Below are 15,922 nucleotides of genomic sequence, written 5' to 3'. Positions count from 1 at the left end.
TTTGAACATTATTTTGTGATTAGAATTTATGGCATATAATGGATGAAAGAAAGGAGGGAAATGACCACACAGACACACAGTAGCATGTGAGTACATAGTAGTACTAAACACTTCTGGCTAAATGTGTCTGGGTTTGGATTCACATCCCCAAACAGAGAGTCCTCTTAATTCTGGTCAAAAGGATCCTGCTTCTCTAAACTGAAAGGAAATGAATATTATTAATTGAACACATATGGAGTTTTGTTTTTGTTCACATATGAACTAGTGTAGAAAGGAGAAGACAAAAACGCTATTGAATTAATGTAGAATGATTGTAAGTATTACACAAATAACAAACATCACTACTGTGTTCTCTCATCAGATTTAACCCACCCCCATGATCATGGGAACCATGGAGCTGTAGTTTAGGTGGTGCTGAGACCTCCTGTTCAGCTCTCAGCTGCCTTTATGCAGTGTTGTAGAGCTTGCTTTATGCCACAGTCAGACCAAATGTGACAGAAAAACTGCATTGGGTCAACCACACCTGCCAATGGGTAAGCTCATGATTCTAATACTTAACATCCTTGTATTTAAAAACAAACAACTTACAAAGAGAATGAGGGAAGAGTGCATTAAAAATGTGCCTACTGTGAACATGCCATTCAGCCTTCTGTTAAAGTTTGCATGTTGGGATTTGTTCATCTCCAGTTGCTGTGCGATATTTTCTTCAGACTGGCAGATGAGGCATTTTTTTCATGCCATTGTGTCTGGATCCCATGCAGGAATGTGATTATGTCAAAAAAACCTGATCAGTAAAGCAAAAATCCTCTTGAACCTAAAAAACCAGAGGCATGGGTATCTGATTGCAGCTTGAGGCACAAGAGTCATCAGGGGGCTCTTTGAACCCAGATGCAACATGGGATATGTAAGGAATTTCACAAACTCATGAATTTTGTACTTTTGTACTCAATCCACTGGCACTGGAATAATTTACTAGCCAGAATTAAGGGTCACCCCCTCACTTTGTGGTGAGCAGTCCTGTGCTGTGTGGGGAAACTTTCTCCTCCCCTAATGGCACCTTGTGCCTCATCTCTTTTGGCCCTACGCAATGCATCCCTTTCCTGCTTCTGTGCCCTTGCTGCTGTCCAGAGGGAGCATACCCTCTTCTTCCCTGCTCCCAATTGCTCACCCTTTTCCCCTCACAGTGGGAGTGGGGCCTACGCTGCTGTTTAAGAGGAGAACCAGCTCAGAACAGCATGGCAGAGGGCATCTTGAACAGTGTCAGCACCAGTGTTGGTCTTCGGGAGAACGGGCAGCTCGAGGGGCAGCAGGCAGAGGAGCAGTGCCCTTGGCTGCACCAGGGGGAGCAGGACGCATGCAGGGGGTCCCAGAGTCAGCTATGCTGAGCAGATGGCAGCGTTCCTTTCCTGGAGAAGTGCTGGATAGTGAGAACAGCCACACGGAAAATTATGCAAAGATATAGAGCAGTGCTCTTCCGAAATGCTTGTGGGCAAGGTGTTGTGATTTGCACTGGCCCTGCACTGCACTATAGGATCTGCCTTACATTTTGCCTTGAAAGTAATCAATCTAAGGAATTCTGCAGTGGCACTTACCTTACTACGAAAAGGACAGAGCAAACCTCAAATGAATGCCATCCTTTTTTTACTGTTTCTGTACATGTGGTACAGAAAACATCAAAACGTGGTCCATAGACTGCTTTTCAAAAATATAAATAAAACACCACACTCAGGCTTCAGATTTTAATTTATTGCACTTATTTGATTGCTTTAGTTTTATTTGCTGCTTGTATATAAAGAAGGGAAAGAGAGAAAACGGAATGTGATATTAGAATATGTCTACACACTTTTTCATTTCTTTTCACATAAGATATTAAATGAATAAATAAGGTCAAATAAAGTCAATAAAATTCAAATTTAACCCTAATTTTTATTAGCAACGTAGACAGCTTTTCTTTTATGCCAAAGGATTTTTCTCCTCAGAAATATAAACATTCTTTAAATCATTGCAAGCCGTGGATAAGATTTCCTCTGGGATGCTGGCAGAAACTATTTAAAAGTTCAAGGGAAGAAGTTTCTACAGCTTTCCTGGTGAGACAGTCCTGAAGCTCATTAGTGCTCATTGAGTCTTTCCTGCTCTTTAGGCCCACCCTTCCTTTATTTTCTTATAGTGAGCTATTAATTTGTAACAGTAGAATATAACAGGAACCAGTCATGTTTGCAGCAAGCTAAAACCCTATATAATATTGCAAACTCCTACTGATGTTTTCTGCTGTAACATCCAATAATTCTTGCTGACTAAATTACATTTTTATCCTGCTCCATATGGCAGTGCTTTCTTAGGGAAATGAAGTTGCTTTACTTGGCTAGAAATATGAGTAAAACCTAACAGAAACCTTTCCCTGAACCTTTTTTCTTCATCTAAGCCTTACTGGTGCTTGTAATAATTCTGTATAAAGGTCACTTCCAATTTTCTTCACCCTGAAGGCTTCCCAGTAAAACCTCAGAAGATGTCCTGACAAGCTCTGCCTGACATTTTTGCCTCCAGTTTCACAGTGATGATGACACCACCATGCTTGCCTCCCTGGGAACCTGGCAGAAGAACCTGACTGTGCACAAAGTGAGTCTTCACTCATTAAAACATACAGCGACATTTTACAAAGAATCCTTTTGCACTTATCTCTAGGTAAGATTTTAAAGAACAGAAAAAGGGTCAGAAGACAGGAGAAGACTTTTAATGCATTGTCTTTTATAATAATGATTTCCATAGGACATTGAGCATAGCAAATCCCAAGTTTCTGAAGATCTTGACTGTTTAACCAGACATGCACGTGTACCATCACCTGTTAACTGCATGGAAGTTGGAGACCCAATTAATGCAGGCATACAGAGTTTGTGAGCTATGGTGCTGTGAAGTGTAGTCCTACAGTAACCTCAGTGACAGGGGTCATAAAATGCTGGCACTGCTGTCGAGAATGAAAGTCATCTGATTTAAGTGGAACTGCACTGACCTGTTTCCCAAGCCAGTTTGGCCTGGAGCTGGGTTCCTCTGCAGAGTGCACAAACCAGTTTGCACTGTGAGAACCATCCCTTGGGAGCAGATGGGCCCTTGCCATGCTGACCCCTGGTCCCTGCTCCTGTGTCCCTGCCACCACTCTTGCTCACCACCATCCAGCTTCTGGCACTGAAACACATGTCCCACAGTTGTTTTGTCATATTCTGTTTAACTCTTTTTTTTTTGACAGAGCACCTCTCTAAGTCAGATTCATGAAAGGAAACAGTCTGCCGGTTGGCCAGTTTTTAGCACACACTGAATGCTGTCTTGAACAGTTCCCATAATATTAATGTACAGTGTCTTTGTCCTCAGGGCACTTGCTATTATCGGATGTTTCTCCCTCTTCCTGCTGCATGAAGCTCAAAATTGCAACATATACTGCAAAACACATACCTTTGTTTCTTAACTCCTGCACCCACATTTTCACCTGATATTTATCAGCACAGCAAAAATCAGTCTAGGGCAGATATTCAGCTCCTCTGAAGATACTCTGCCACGCACCTGGGTCTGCCTGGTTGATTGCTCCTAAAGCTCTTGCAACAGGATAGATTTCCCTGCAACCCTTCCTTCATCTCCACAAGTATGCAAAGCAGTGCTTATGCCTTCAGAATCAGGAATTTAGCAGCTGGGGCAAAATCCGCCTAACGACAAAGTGAAGTGGATTTTGTGCCCTGAAAGTACCTGAACAGCAGGGAGTGAGACATGTGAGGCAGTGTGCCCACATGGTCTTTGGGACCACAGATGGTCTCTGGAGTGCCTTGCCTATGGAAGGGTCACTGCTGCCAGTGGCTCACCACTGCTCTTCTGCCTCATGTTGCTGCACAGCACAGTGGCCTGCTGCTCCCTTGTCTCCCTCAGTGTCCAGGAATACCAGGTGGGACATAAGGAGAAATTTCTGCCAGGCCCACATATAAACCCCTCCACCAGCAGAAGACTGGAGGGAGGAACACTGGGCAGGGTGATTGTGAGCCTCAGGAGGCAGTCATGTCTCCCACCAGTACACCAGGATTTGGCAGCATGAGTGATGGCCCTAAAAATCTTCTTAATTGGCTTTTCTTAAAGACCAGTTCTCTGCAAAAATTCCAGCACTGAGAAAGGAAAATCAGTGCAGGTCTGTGGTCAAGTTTGCATCAATGTGTTGCTTCAAATATGTCCTGTGACTGAGAGCAATCACATTTCATCACTTTTATTTTTTTAAACCTCAGATGACCACTGATTTTTCATGTTTTCTCATGTTTTATCTTTGACAACCAGAGATTACCAAAGATATGGTTTCTCCTTCTCTGTAAGTGGTCACTAGCTATTTCAATCTAGGAAGGAAAAAAATCCTTTGAGAAAAGCAATGATAAATCATTTTTGATGTGTTCTTTTTTTAGTGGGTACCCAAAGGCAATTCCTAACGGTGGTCCCCTTAATATCTGGAAAAGTAATTGCTTCTTAATCCAGGTACTTGGAAATAGCAAACGATATTTTTGCTGTTTATTTTTTCTCTTTTGAAGGGTATTGACAGCTTTCTGTTGCTAAGTAAGAGGTGTTTCCATTCAGCAGACTGAAAGTGGGGCATTGCACCAATCTGTACTCATAATAAAACGGAACAGTGCAAACCAGATTTTAGCAATTCTTGTAATAGCTGTAAGTATTGCATTTTGCAAAGCAGTGATTTTGTTGGTACAGTAACACTTCATTGTGCTTTAAACAAAGTCTGTAGGGTGATATGAGGACAGATTAAATAAGGCTTTATCTCTGCATAGAGGGCCCACGGAACATCTATACGACTGAAGCTCCTTAAGACTCAAGGAAATTAAAGCCAAGTTTCTGTCCTGAAGGGAATCCTGGAGTAAAATATTAATTTTTGAGTTTTATTGTAAATACATAGGTAGCTAAATATGCTAATTTTTTTAATGGAGTCAATGTTTTTACAATGATATTTTATATTAAGTAATGGCAATATTGGAAAAGCACTGCTACAAAGTCTAGACAGAATTATAATAAATTTTTCTGAACTGTGCTCGCATGTCCTTCACATTGTTTTCCAAGGAATATGAGGATCCCTGAGTGTATTGCATAAGCCTTCATTGAAGCAGTAGGAAGTAATCTCCTTCCAAGTCCAGGAGGGCCAAAGTCTAATTCATGACTGGTTGTAGGCAGTTCCTCCTGGGGCAGATGCAGCTGAGCCTCCTCCTCCCTGGGGTGCAGGTAACTGGGGCAATGAGAAGCAATGCACCCTGAGCACATGAGGGGGTGAGAGCCAGCTGGGAAGGGCTGGGGGACACTGAAGAGCTGGGTTGGGCAGGGATGACTGGATAGAGAGGGGAATGGTTTATTGTGTTGTTGTGCTTTCTGTATTTATTAAACAAATAAACACAACTCCTACCCTGTGAATTTTTTTAGTTAGCTCCCTGACTAGAAAATGAAACCTAAAAATGTGATTTAAGAGACCAGTGGCCATGTAGCAGCAGTATACAACTCTCAAGTTCCAGTTACTGATTGAAAGATGACATAATACAATTAGAAATATTTTAGCTCTGTGTTTGAATAACAAGGAGGAACGTACATCCTCTTGGAAGATATTTAGGGAGAGAAATTGCTCATTGTGAATTATTTGTTTGATTCTATATAAGATTTTATGCCCATGTGGAATTTAGGGAACAAGGAAACTAATGCTTTCATCTATGATCAATTTCTGTTACAGGCAACATCCTCTGTGGCTGAAAGGAACTTGGCACAAGGAGAGCATTTGAAGAAAAATTGTTTATAGCAGAGTGATGAACTCTCTCTTGCCCACCATTGTTGCACTATACAATCCCACTAATTCCTGTGACATAGTATGAATGAAATGCCCAATACTGGATTACTTTGACTTGCATAAGAACTATACCATGCCATAGGGAATGTCCAGAATAGGAGTATCCAACTTCCCAACCTCCATTCTTCTGTGCGTAATTGACTATATGTGTAACAGGGAAATATTTCTTACCTTCCTCAGACTATTTCAATGAAACACTTTCATTATATTGGTGTAACCATGTGCTTGTATACTTTTTTTTATTAGAAAACAGATTTCAGTGCTAAAACAATAATAATGTTCTAAAACAGCAATACTGGCCCAGACTGAATATTTGGTTAACTAAAAGGTGATTTGATTTTCAGTGTCAAGATGTTTGGAATGTGATGCTGAATCAGATAGGAGATGAAACATGCTGTGGTCCCTGTAGAAAGTGTCACATTTTTCTGCACATCCCCAGTGGTGGTGGGTTGCACTGATTTTGGTTGAAGAGTTCTCTAGACCTGCTGGATACTCTGAAACAACTCTGCGTGTGATTTAAATTTCTGCCCATGTTGGGATGAAGCATGCTGTGCTAATAGAATTATCTTCAGTGAGCAGTTATTTCCCAGGTGAACATTTATGGTTTATAGTTGTAAATTACAGTGTAACTCTTTCTTATCAATCAGCAAGTGTTGGTAAATAACATGACTTTCCAAAAAGAAAGTCAAGGCAAGAAACATATGTGGTTTGGGGTTTCTTTTCCTCCTGGAGGCCTGTTCAGCATGTGGCAGCTGACTGACTTTCTGTGTTTTTGTGATGTCTACCTGGACCTGAAGGTAGAACATCCACCTGCACCTGCTGACAGAGCAATTTCCAAGCAGGACTGCTATGCTTAGCCACACTCTGTTGGTGAGTTTGTCAACCATGATTATGCTTATGTTTATGTGCTGCTTCTAAGCAATTTGGCCATTAAGAAAATTACTAGCAAGCTCATGGTAATTTATATAGTTGCATAATATTTCTCATGTACATAGTGTAATTCACCTTTTTTTAAAATGTAATATTACCTTTTCCAATGAGAGAAATTATTTTATATCAGCTGAAGTTGGCAGTGTAGAGCTACTAGTCACAAGTTACAGCATTTTGAAGAAATCTAGAAATTCTTGGCTTTTTTTCAAAGAAATATTTCTTTGACCATTTCTTGCCAAGAGTAAGATGACAATGGGATTTTCTTCTTCCCAATCACACCTCTGCTCTGATGTCCACAAAGGCTTCACCCTGCCCAGGAACACGATTCTCCAAGTTCTTTTTTATTTGCAGAGCAAATTGTTTAGCAAAAAGTTTCTGCTGTCTGCCCTCATGGGTGAGGGGGAAGTGCTTTTTTTTTTTTCCTGTTGAACTGATCTTATCTTGGATTTTGGAGATGAACTTGTGTTTCTGCTGATTTTCCACTAGAGACCTCCATCAGCCCAGATAACCAGTTGTTTTGTAGTTAGGATTACTGGGTGTTGCTTGAACAGCTGAGGAGGACATGGCCTTGCCAGTTGGCCTCAGGGAAAAGGTGGAGTCCCAGGTCAAAGGAAAATGTTTCTGTGAACAATTTTTTTTCTCAGAGAAATTGAGGTTTATCCAAGCAGGTGTGTTGTGAGAACCTGAAGAGGAAGGAATTTTCATGCCTTGAAGCAATTGCGCAGAGATAGCAAGAATGATATAATGTAAAGTATCTACCATTTTCATAATGCGCCCATGGAGGACTTGAAAGAAGGCTTCCTCCTTCTGAAAAAAACAGCCTGTGTACATCCAGCCATCTTACACTGATGAGCTTAAGTGCAAACATGTTCAGTTCCTGTAAACTGAAGAATCTGGAAATAAGATTCCCAGTTTACAAGAATCTCAGCAATAACAGGGGGAGGCTGGCTTCCAGCAGCTGAGGTCAGAGCAGAAGCCTGGACTTCTTGGATTGTTTTGCTGGACTTGCTTGACTTCAGGGCCAAAGTCGCTGCTTCCTGTGATGAATAAAACCAGCCAAACCTGCAAGAGCTGTCATGGTTCAGTAAGAATTCTGGTTCAGGTTTTTGCAAGTGATTTATCCCTTGAGTTTAAGCTCTTGGTTTCTTGGGTACACACTTGAACAGTTAGAATAGCTTTGTGCCTTTATTTTGGCGTGAATCTCATCCGCTCTATTATCAACACCAACACTTCCTGTGATTGAAATTACTTTTGTGACATTCTCAACAACACTAGCACTACCTTTAAATGTGTGATAATGAAACAAAACAGCAGTTATCTTTTACAGTCCTTAATTCTCTTGAGTGAAAATAGAGGAAGCCAAAAGTGCCTAAAATATATTAAAATAACACTATAAAGTTTTTAATACTTCACTTCTACAGTAGTTTAATTTTCAGCTCCTATGCTTGCAATGGTGGCTGCTGCTTGCTTGAAATCATTATATATTTATTCTTCTAGGAGTTTAAAATGTAGTTAAATCATCAAACTACAGCTAAACTCATTGATTTTGTTCTCTATGTTTCTGGACAAGATATACTCCTCTTGCTCCAGGTAGACCTTATTGCAAAATTAATATTTGGGCTATTTGACATGGATTTCTGTTTCATATAGCTTTTTCTGATAATATGCAGCACTGGGAAACTGATAATATGCATATTCTGGGAAACAAAACCCCAAAACTCTATCTCCCTATTTTTAACTGCTGTGGTGCAGTGTTAACTACCTGCATTATGCTGAATAGAGGATAAGGGTGAAGACAGTGTTTGTATTTATATTTTATGCATGTCTGTCGTTTAACTGTGCTTTCTGGTACTGTTTCCCTGCTGACAGTCAAATGCATGTTTCAGTGCAGAAAAGGCATGATTTCAGTGAGATGTTGGAACAGAGACTTCTTTAACTTCATAGGCTCATAATACTGTCTTCTATTTAGGCAGCTGTATATATCATCTATATTCTTTAAAAATCTTTCATGGCTTATCAATCAATAATTATTTTCTTAATGTGCTAGTGAACTTATGAGGTAAAGATCACTCATAGAAAGAGATTAATTGAAAAAATATTTTTTTGCCTATGGCAACGAGGAAAATTATGACAATGTGTTTGAAAACACAGTAGTGATTGTAGGGGAAGGCTCTTTCAAGCAATTTTAAACATTGGAGGATGATGACCTACTTTAACCAGATGTGCTAGGCTTGTACCTAAGTGAAAAAGCAAGTGGTAAAAAACCCTATAAAAATACATTTCTTGTTTCGTAAACTTCTATAATGCTATATGATTTATTCTCAGAAATGTCCACAATCTAGATTGTGAGTCATAGAAAATGTAAAAAATCAGGTTGTTTTGGTTGAAGTGCAATTTTTTTGCCATGTTTGCTTAAAAGGAGGGTGGGCTCTTGACCTCTACAATGTGTTTTCTGAGGGAATGCATATACATGTTTCCATACAATTTGTTAACATTGGTTGCTCTCAAACAGGGTTTCAAAAGAAGCCTTGCTTAAAAGACACATAGTAGCCTGAGGAAATAATTTGGTAGGCTCCTTGTCAAGGACATTTTGCCTTGTCTTGGCAGGAATTAAAACTTCTCTTGAGGCTGTTTCAAACTGTGTTTAAACACAGGGAATCCAGAAAGTCTGTGCCTTTCAAGTAATAAGCAGGTACCTCTAACACTGAGAACGGAGATGCATGGTCTAGCACTGCCCAGCTATCACTTCTCCTTGAGTCATTGAGTGTTACATCACTAAAGACCCTGATGCTCACATTGTCTTTCAGGACTGTCTACAAGGGACAAAACAGGCATCAGTTTGCTTCACACTGATCTTTGTGGGAGCTGGAGGTAGTCATTTTGTGCCAGGAGAGAGCTTTATTACCTCTGTGAGGCTGTTGATTACAAAGACTGCAACATTCTCTGCCTTGGGAATGAGTGCTGGCTTTGGGAGAGATTCAGACATCAGCAGAAAAACAACAAAGGCATACAGTTGGTGTAAACTTTAACTTGCTAATCAAATTATTCTGACAGTCAATATCTAGCCCTTGGGAGAGACGAATACAAACCCCATGAATCATGACAGAAATCCTGCACAGGAAGAAAGTCTCAGTAACAATGAAACAGGAGTGATGCCAAGAGCACGGCTGACAAAAGCCCTGGAACGTATCAGCTCTTCCTAAAATGCTACCACTTTGAGTACTTACTGAAGTAAGTGTGCAGGAATATAATGTGTAGACTTGGCTGAGATATATTTCTTCTGAAACAAACACCACTAGCAAGAAGGCAAAGGAGACTCTCACACACCTGTAGTTTTTCTTCCCCTTATTTTTATGCTATTTTGTGCAGAAGTCCCAGAAATTTCATAACTACTGTGGTGCTGGTATCGTGGCCTGTTGGGTTTGGTAGGTTAAGCAGCACACTTCATATTGCTTGTAATTTTGCTCTCTTATGTGCTCATAATAGTGACAGAAAACATTTACTTCAAGTTATTTTGAAATCTGCAGCTGAGTGCTCAGTCATACAGCCTGTGATAATAATAGGAAAAGGGATGTTTACTGTAAACTATCAACCCCATTTATCTTGGCCCAGAAGCTGCACAGGGTGCCAGCACTGCCACCAGTTCACACAGCAGGGTGGGAAGCCCTGCGCGCCCGGGCAGGTGGGCAGGCAGCCAGGAAGGTGGCCTTTGTCCTGGGGAGAGAGGTTGAGCTGGAAAAATTGTTTAAGCAGACTGCATGTAAAATAGACGTTGTTTTTCTTCGAACTGGTGAATGCACTTAAGTAACCAAGTAATTTCAAAAGCATATGTAGAGCTTGATGGAGCAGTGGAAGTGCTAGCAGAGGGTGTATTTTATGAGATCTAATCCTGCAAAATGTGGCCATATTTTCTGGCAGACCGACTCCTGGTGGACATGCAAGTAAAATAAAACCTGGGGCAGTGCAGTGGCTTTTGTTAGTACACAGGATGTCTGGCACAGCAGCACTGCCATTTTAACATCTGAGATGTCAATGGGCGGCTGTGCCTTATCAGCCCCCAATTGTGCATTTCAAACTTTTTCCTTGGGTCTGGTGTTTACCATAGCTGAGGCTCTGGGCTGCTTCTGGAGCTTCTGAATAAGTGAATGTACCAGTGAGTTATGAGCTCTGGGAGAGCACTGGGTACGACACCCTCTCTAGCATGATCCCTGGTCTGGCACCATGTATGAGCACGGTGTTAGGGATAAAGGTTAAAATAATTTCATATAGAACTGGAGATTGCAGAACATTACCAAGCACCTTTCTTTCTCCTGGCTGCCAATCTAAGCTAAGCATTAGGGTTCTCAGATGAGTTACTAAATGGGTGAGGAGAGCAGTCCCACTGCCTACCCCTTGGGTGTTCACCTGGGTGCTGGTGCCCACAGGCTGCAGGCAATGAGCAGCAAGAGCAAGCCTCTGCTGGAGGGACAGCTTGGGCAAAATGAATTAAGCACCTGACCTGAAGTAGATGCATTCTGGAGACCGATTAATTGTACTTCTGGCAAAATTATTTTTCTAACCTATGCTATTAGCAGGTGGTTTAACCACCCCTAGTTTCCCAGTCTTTTCAGACAAGGAAACAGAAAAATTATTGATTTGGCTCTCCAAAGGCCTCATGTGGGGTGGACATTTTTGTTGTACTGCAATTATGCATTCCTGCCTCTCTCCTGCTCAGTGACATTAAGAGGCAAAAATCCCACCTATTTTCTTTAGTTTGCTTTTTAATGCCTGCTGATATTTTGCTCTGTGAACAAAATAATTTCAAAGACCTTGAATTTTTAAAATCAGGTCTCTCTAACCCCCCCTTTGGAAAGTTCTTAAACTTTTCTCTTTCCCAATAGATATCTTTTTAGATTCACTTAAACATGACTTTTGTTTTTCAGTCATTGCATGTTTATGGTAATGTTGTGACTTGATGGCACATAAAAGCCATGTAGTGTACTAATCTGTGTAACTACAGAAATATTTTCTGAAAATCATGTTCTTAGGTTACCCCAAACTATCAAAATATACTACTCCTTCTAATAAACCTTTCATTTGTTCCTAACATGACACCTAAATTTCTTTGCGATACAAAAATTTCCAAACTGAGCTGTGAACTCTAGTCAGTAATAAATATTTTCTAACATGAAAATTAGATCACCTCTTTGCACAGGTCTGAATGGAAGACAATACAATATTTTAAATGAAAAGGCAGATGATCAGAAGGAGAAGTATGGATTCTTTTATCACAGCTTCAGGCTATGTTATAAAAAATGATTACATTCCATTAATCTTCCTATATTTTTCAACATGCTTTTAAAGAAGAGGTTTTAGTAATATGGATTTTTTTTTTAAGAATTGAAGAAAGATAGTTTATATAATAGTGTGGACATGCATTACTTTCAAAAAGTGATGTGCCTGCTGATTGAACCTGTCAGGTTTATTCTTGTCCATGTGTTTGACTCTATATTTTAAGTAATTTTTTAAAATGTGAATTCAAAAGGGTATGTTTCTATCCAGAAGCAAAATGTACCATTTACAGAAGAAATTGCATAGTTATGGAAGTGTTAAGTCTGTGAAGTGTTTCAGCAGCACAAGCAAGAAAAACTTTAAATGACGGAGCAGTCATGTCTAAGCAGTTTTTTCTTTAAGAGATAAAGTCCATCTCTCTTTTCAAAAATCTCTGATGTGCTGTGAAATGACAGGTTTCAAGCACTTTCTGTCACAATCTACCATTATGACAAAATTTGGTTTCTGATAGTAGCTTTTTACTGTGCTGTGGTATTTTTCCTTTCAGGCTAAAACTGTGAGAAACAATTTTGTTGAAGTTCTATTACCAAAAAATACCACTGTCGTATACAGGAATTTCTGAAAGAAACACACTGCCTGTTTATTCATTTGCTGTTGGGAGATATCCCAGAATTATCACTCTCGTTTGGACAAGAGGGAAATCAGAAAGTAAACATACTTTTGCTTAACTGCTAGATTTGAATACTTATTTTCACCAGAATAAATGAATAGGTAGAATGAAATGGGGAATGTTAATGTCTAACGCAATTATTTAGCATTTTAAATTGCACAAATTAAAAGAACTAGTCTAGATCTACTCAGAAATATTGAGTTATTTCCCATATTCCTATGAAACAAATACTCAAAATAATGGTGAATTTTGCCCTAATTTTTAACTCAGTATTATGGGATTTTTTTCTCCATTTTCCCCTGTATCAATACCTGAAGATTTTCTGACAACTCAGATATTAATTTTTGGCTAATTAAAATTTTTTCTCTATTCTCATGGGGAAAGTTGCTGACGTTGTTCCAAAAGACTCATCTGAAAGTAACCATTTTGTGCACAGCAGCGCATTTAGGGTCAGTAATGTCATTACCAGTTGTGTCTCAACTGACGCCTGTATCTGAGTGGTAACTACTGACAACTTATCTGAGGATAACCTGGTATGGATTTTGCACAATTATCTTACTCCAGTGCTGCTTCTGTATATCTGGAGTCTTTCAGCGTGTAACAGATTACTTCCCTGGGAAAAGCTCCTTGCTGTTATCTAGAGTGAAGAGCATCTTTTGTTGTTTTCCAGCTAACTGTCTGCAGGAACCTGGTGTGAGAAGGATTTTGGAAAACAAAGTACGTTATAAAATCAAGGTTTCTTGGTTTTAATCCTTTTCTTTCATAAAAAACTACCATGGAGCGCAAAAGAACGCTTTTAGAAACCTTGAAGCAACCGTAAGAGATACTGATCAGTTTTGCTTTATCTCTCTGTCTCTGTCATGGCTGACACTTGAGCTGTATATGGCTCAAGAAGTTTCTTTGATAAATGTTTAAGAATAAAAATCCAAGACTCATTGAATTGAATGGAAGTTAGCTCATTCACTTCACTCAGGCATTGCCAGTGGTTTATAAATCTTGAGAGAGGAGTTCAGATGGAAAGCCCTTGCCAGACTAAGAGCAACATGTGGGTTCAGACATAAAAGTGTCTATTTTCCAACTCCCATGCCTTCATGAAGTGGGTACCTTGAGTATGCATAAATGCTTTCTTTGGGACTGGGGACTCCTCCCATCCTCCTGACCATGGTGCAAAGCAGAATTTTCTGCCCCAAGACCAGGCCTGATGGCATTCACCTGTCTGAGGCTGCAGGTGCCTCAGCACACTGCTTGCCTCTGTGCATCCATCACAGCCAGAAAAAAGGAGCGGCTCAGGACTGCATGACCCAGGTGACTATATCCACAGACGCTCTGGAATATCCTTTTGCTTGTACAACATGTGTGAAAGATGACAATTAAGGAATTTTGTTATATTCAGATAGTGTACATATGTTCCTATAGGCATGTGCACAGCAGAATTGGTGGTACAGGAGAAACAGCACAGTCTACAGACTTCATCATTCTGCAGGTGGGGTGTGACCAATAAAATTGTTCTGTAACATTGACACGAGCAGACAGCCCTTCCAGAGCTAGGTGGGATGCCTGACTGGTGTCTGAGAGCCTCAGAATATAAACAAGGGAAGTCACAGAATTCACAGAAATGAGTTGCTAGTTTTGTTGCCAAATTGCTCAGCATTGGTCTCCAGTGGATTTTTGAACGAGGAAGACCAGCTGTCAAGGTAATGATGGAGGAGGCATAAAAAAACCCCTGCCATCATTACTAATTTGGGTATCATGCTGTGCTGTAAATAAGAGCTGGATTTCAGGCTTTGCTATTCTCAGAGCATCTAGAACACCAAAGACATTGATGGCACACGTGCTTGAAGGCCTCTTGGAAGAGCTTGCCAAAATGTTTTCACAAGTGATCAAAGTCACAAAGTCACAAAGGTAAATTGATGGATGTGGGGTAACACCCCACAGGGTCCTGTTGGAATATGACATTGCTCTGCCCGGACAAGACAAAATTTTATTCTCACCTGATAATTTGGCTGCAAAGTTTATACATGTCTTTTGTCAATTATGGACTGTCCTCCCTTTCTGCTGCTTCTGAAGCCAAAGCCAGCCAAGCAGACTCACTCACAGCAGTAACAGTGGGGCTGAGGATGGAGTGTGTCCTGGAGATTAAAGGCTTAGGAGATGCTGCTGCAGTCCTGTACGATGGGACCTTGACCATACCTGACTTTCACAAATGGAGATCACCCTAAACCTATTTGGCTGATACTTAGTGGAGGGCATGGAAATTACTGATCTGTATGTGTTCCCATTTATTATACCTGTGGCAATTCCCATGTTGTTTGCCTGCCAGTGCTCATGGTGTGCTGTGGATTGGGAGAAATGTTATAATGTGGGGTTTCAGATTGCTACAGATCTTGGAATTACCTGTTGCTAATGCTGCCTGACTTATTTTGTTCCTTGTGTTGTACAGATTATGCTGCATAAAGTTTTGATGTTTCTTCTGATTTATACATAGCTTTCTCTACTTCCCAGCTTGAGATGGTAGATGGTTGATGATTTCTGTCATAAACATTTCAATAAAATCTTTCTATGTGTTGACATTTCCCCTTCATTACAGCTGTGTTGGCAGCCATAAGATTTTTACCCAGCACAGAACACTATAAATTTGCAAACCTCTACAGTATAAAATATGCTTGTGGTTGGAGCTGCCAAGTGCTAACAATAAGTGGGAGTTTTGGTCACTTTTATAATTTAAAACAGCATGGGAACAAATATCAGCATGCACATGAGAATTAGCTGCATTAGTAAAACGGTATTTGGATGCTAGTTACAGCTTGAAAGACATGAGAAGGTATAAGGTAGTACCAGTGACAGAGACCTGCAGTTTGTATTCTCCTTCCTGATCTTTTTCCTGCCTCTCTGCCTGTGCAGGCAGCAGCAAATGGGAAGGGAAGAATTTGCCTGGACCCTTCGATCTCCAGAGTTGTTTGCAGCCCATCACTTTCACATCTTTGTCTGCAGGTTGTTCTCACTTTCAGTGCAAATGGAAAAGAAGGAAAGTGGAGATCCTGTACCTTTGACTAAATATTTAGAGAGAGAATTGTGAGATAAAAGCACATGCAATCTTACTCCAGCTACTGTGCAGTGCTGTGACTGTAATAGAAATCTGGAGCCGACCATGTGGAAAATGTGGAATAAATATAGAACAGCTGCAAGGCAGGAAA

The 15,922-nt window shown here is 40.3% G+C and overlaps 1 long non-coding RNA gene across 1 annotated transcript; it reads left to right on the top strand.

Moving 5' to 3' along the window:
• The first annotated feature begins 365 nt into the window (after positions 1-365).
• Positions 366-15,244, top strand: LOC121664763. The gene is made up of 4 exons (XR_006016113.1): positions 366-533; positions 2,484-2,616; positions 4,551-4,683; positions 5,744-15,244. It is a non-coding gene; the product is annotated as an uncharacterized LOC121664763 (long non-coding RNA).
• Positions 15,245-15,922: the final 678 nt, after the last annotated feature.

Source organism: Corvus kubaryi, unplaced genomic scaffold, assembly GCF_017639235.1.
Source record: "Corvus kubaryi isolate FWS band 111438036 unplaced genomic scaffold, C.kubaryi_AGA036_p1.0 37308, whole genome shotgun sequence".
Classification (NCBI taxonomy): Eukaryota; Metazoa; Chordata; class Aves; order Passeriformes; family Corvidae; genus Corvus; species Corvus kubaryi.
Note: the sequence above shows the minus strand (reverse complement) of the source record. Positions and strands in the feature narration are given on the sequence as shown.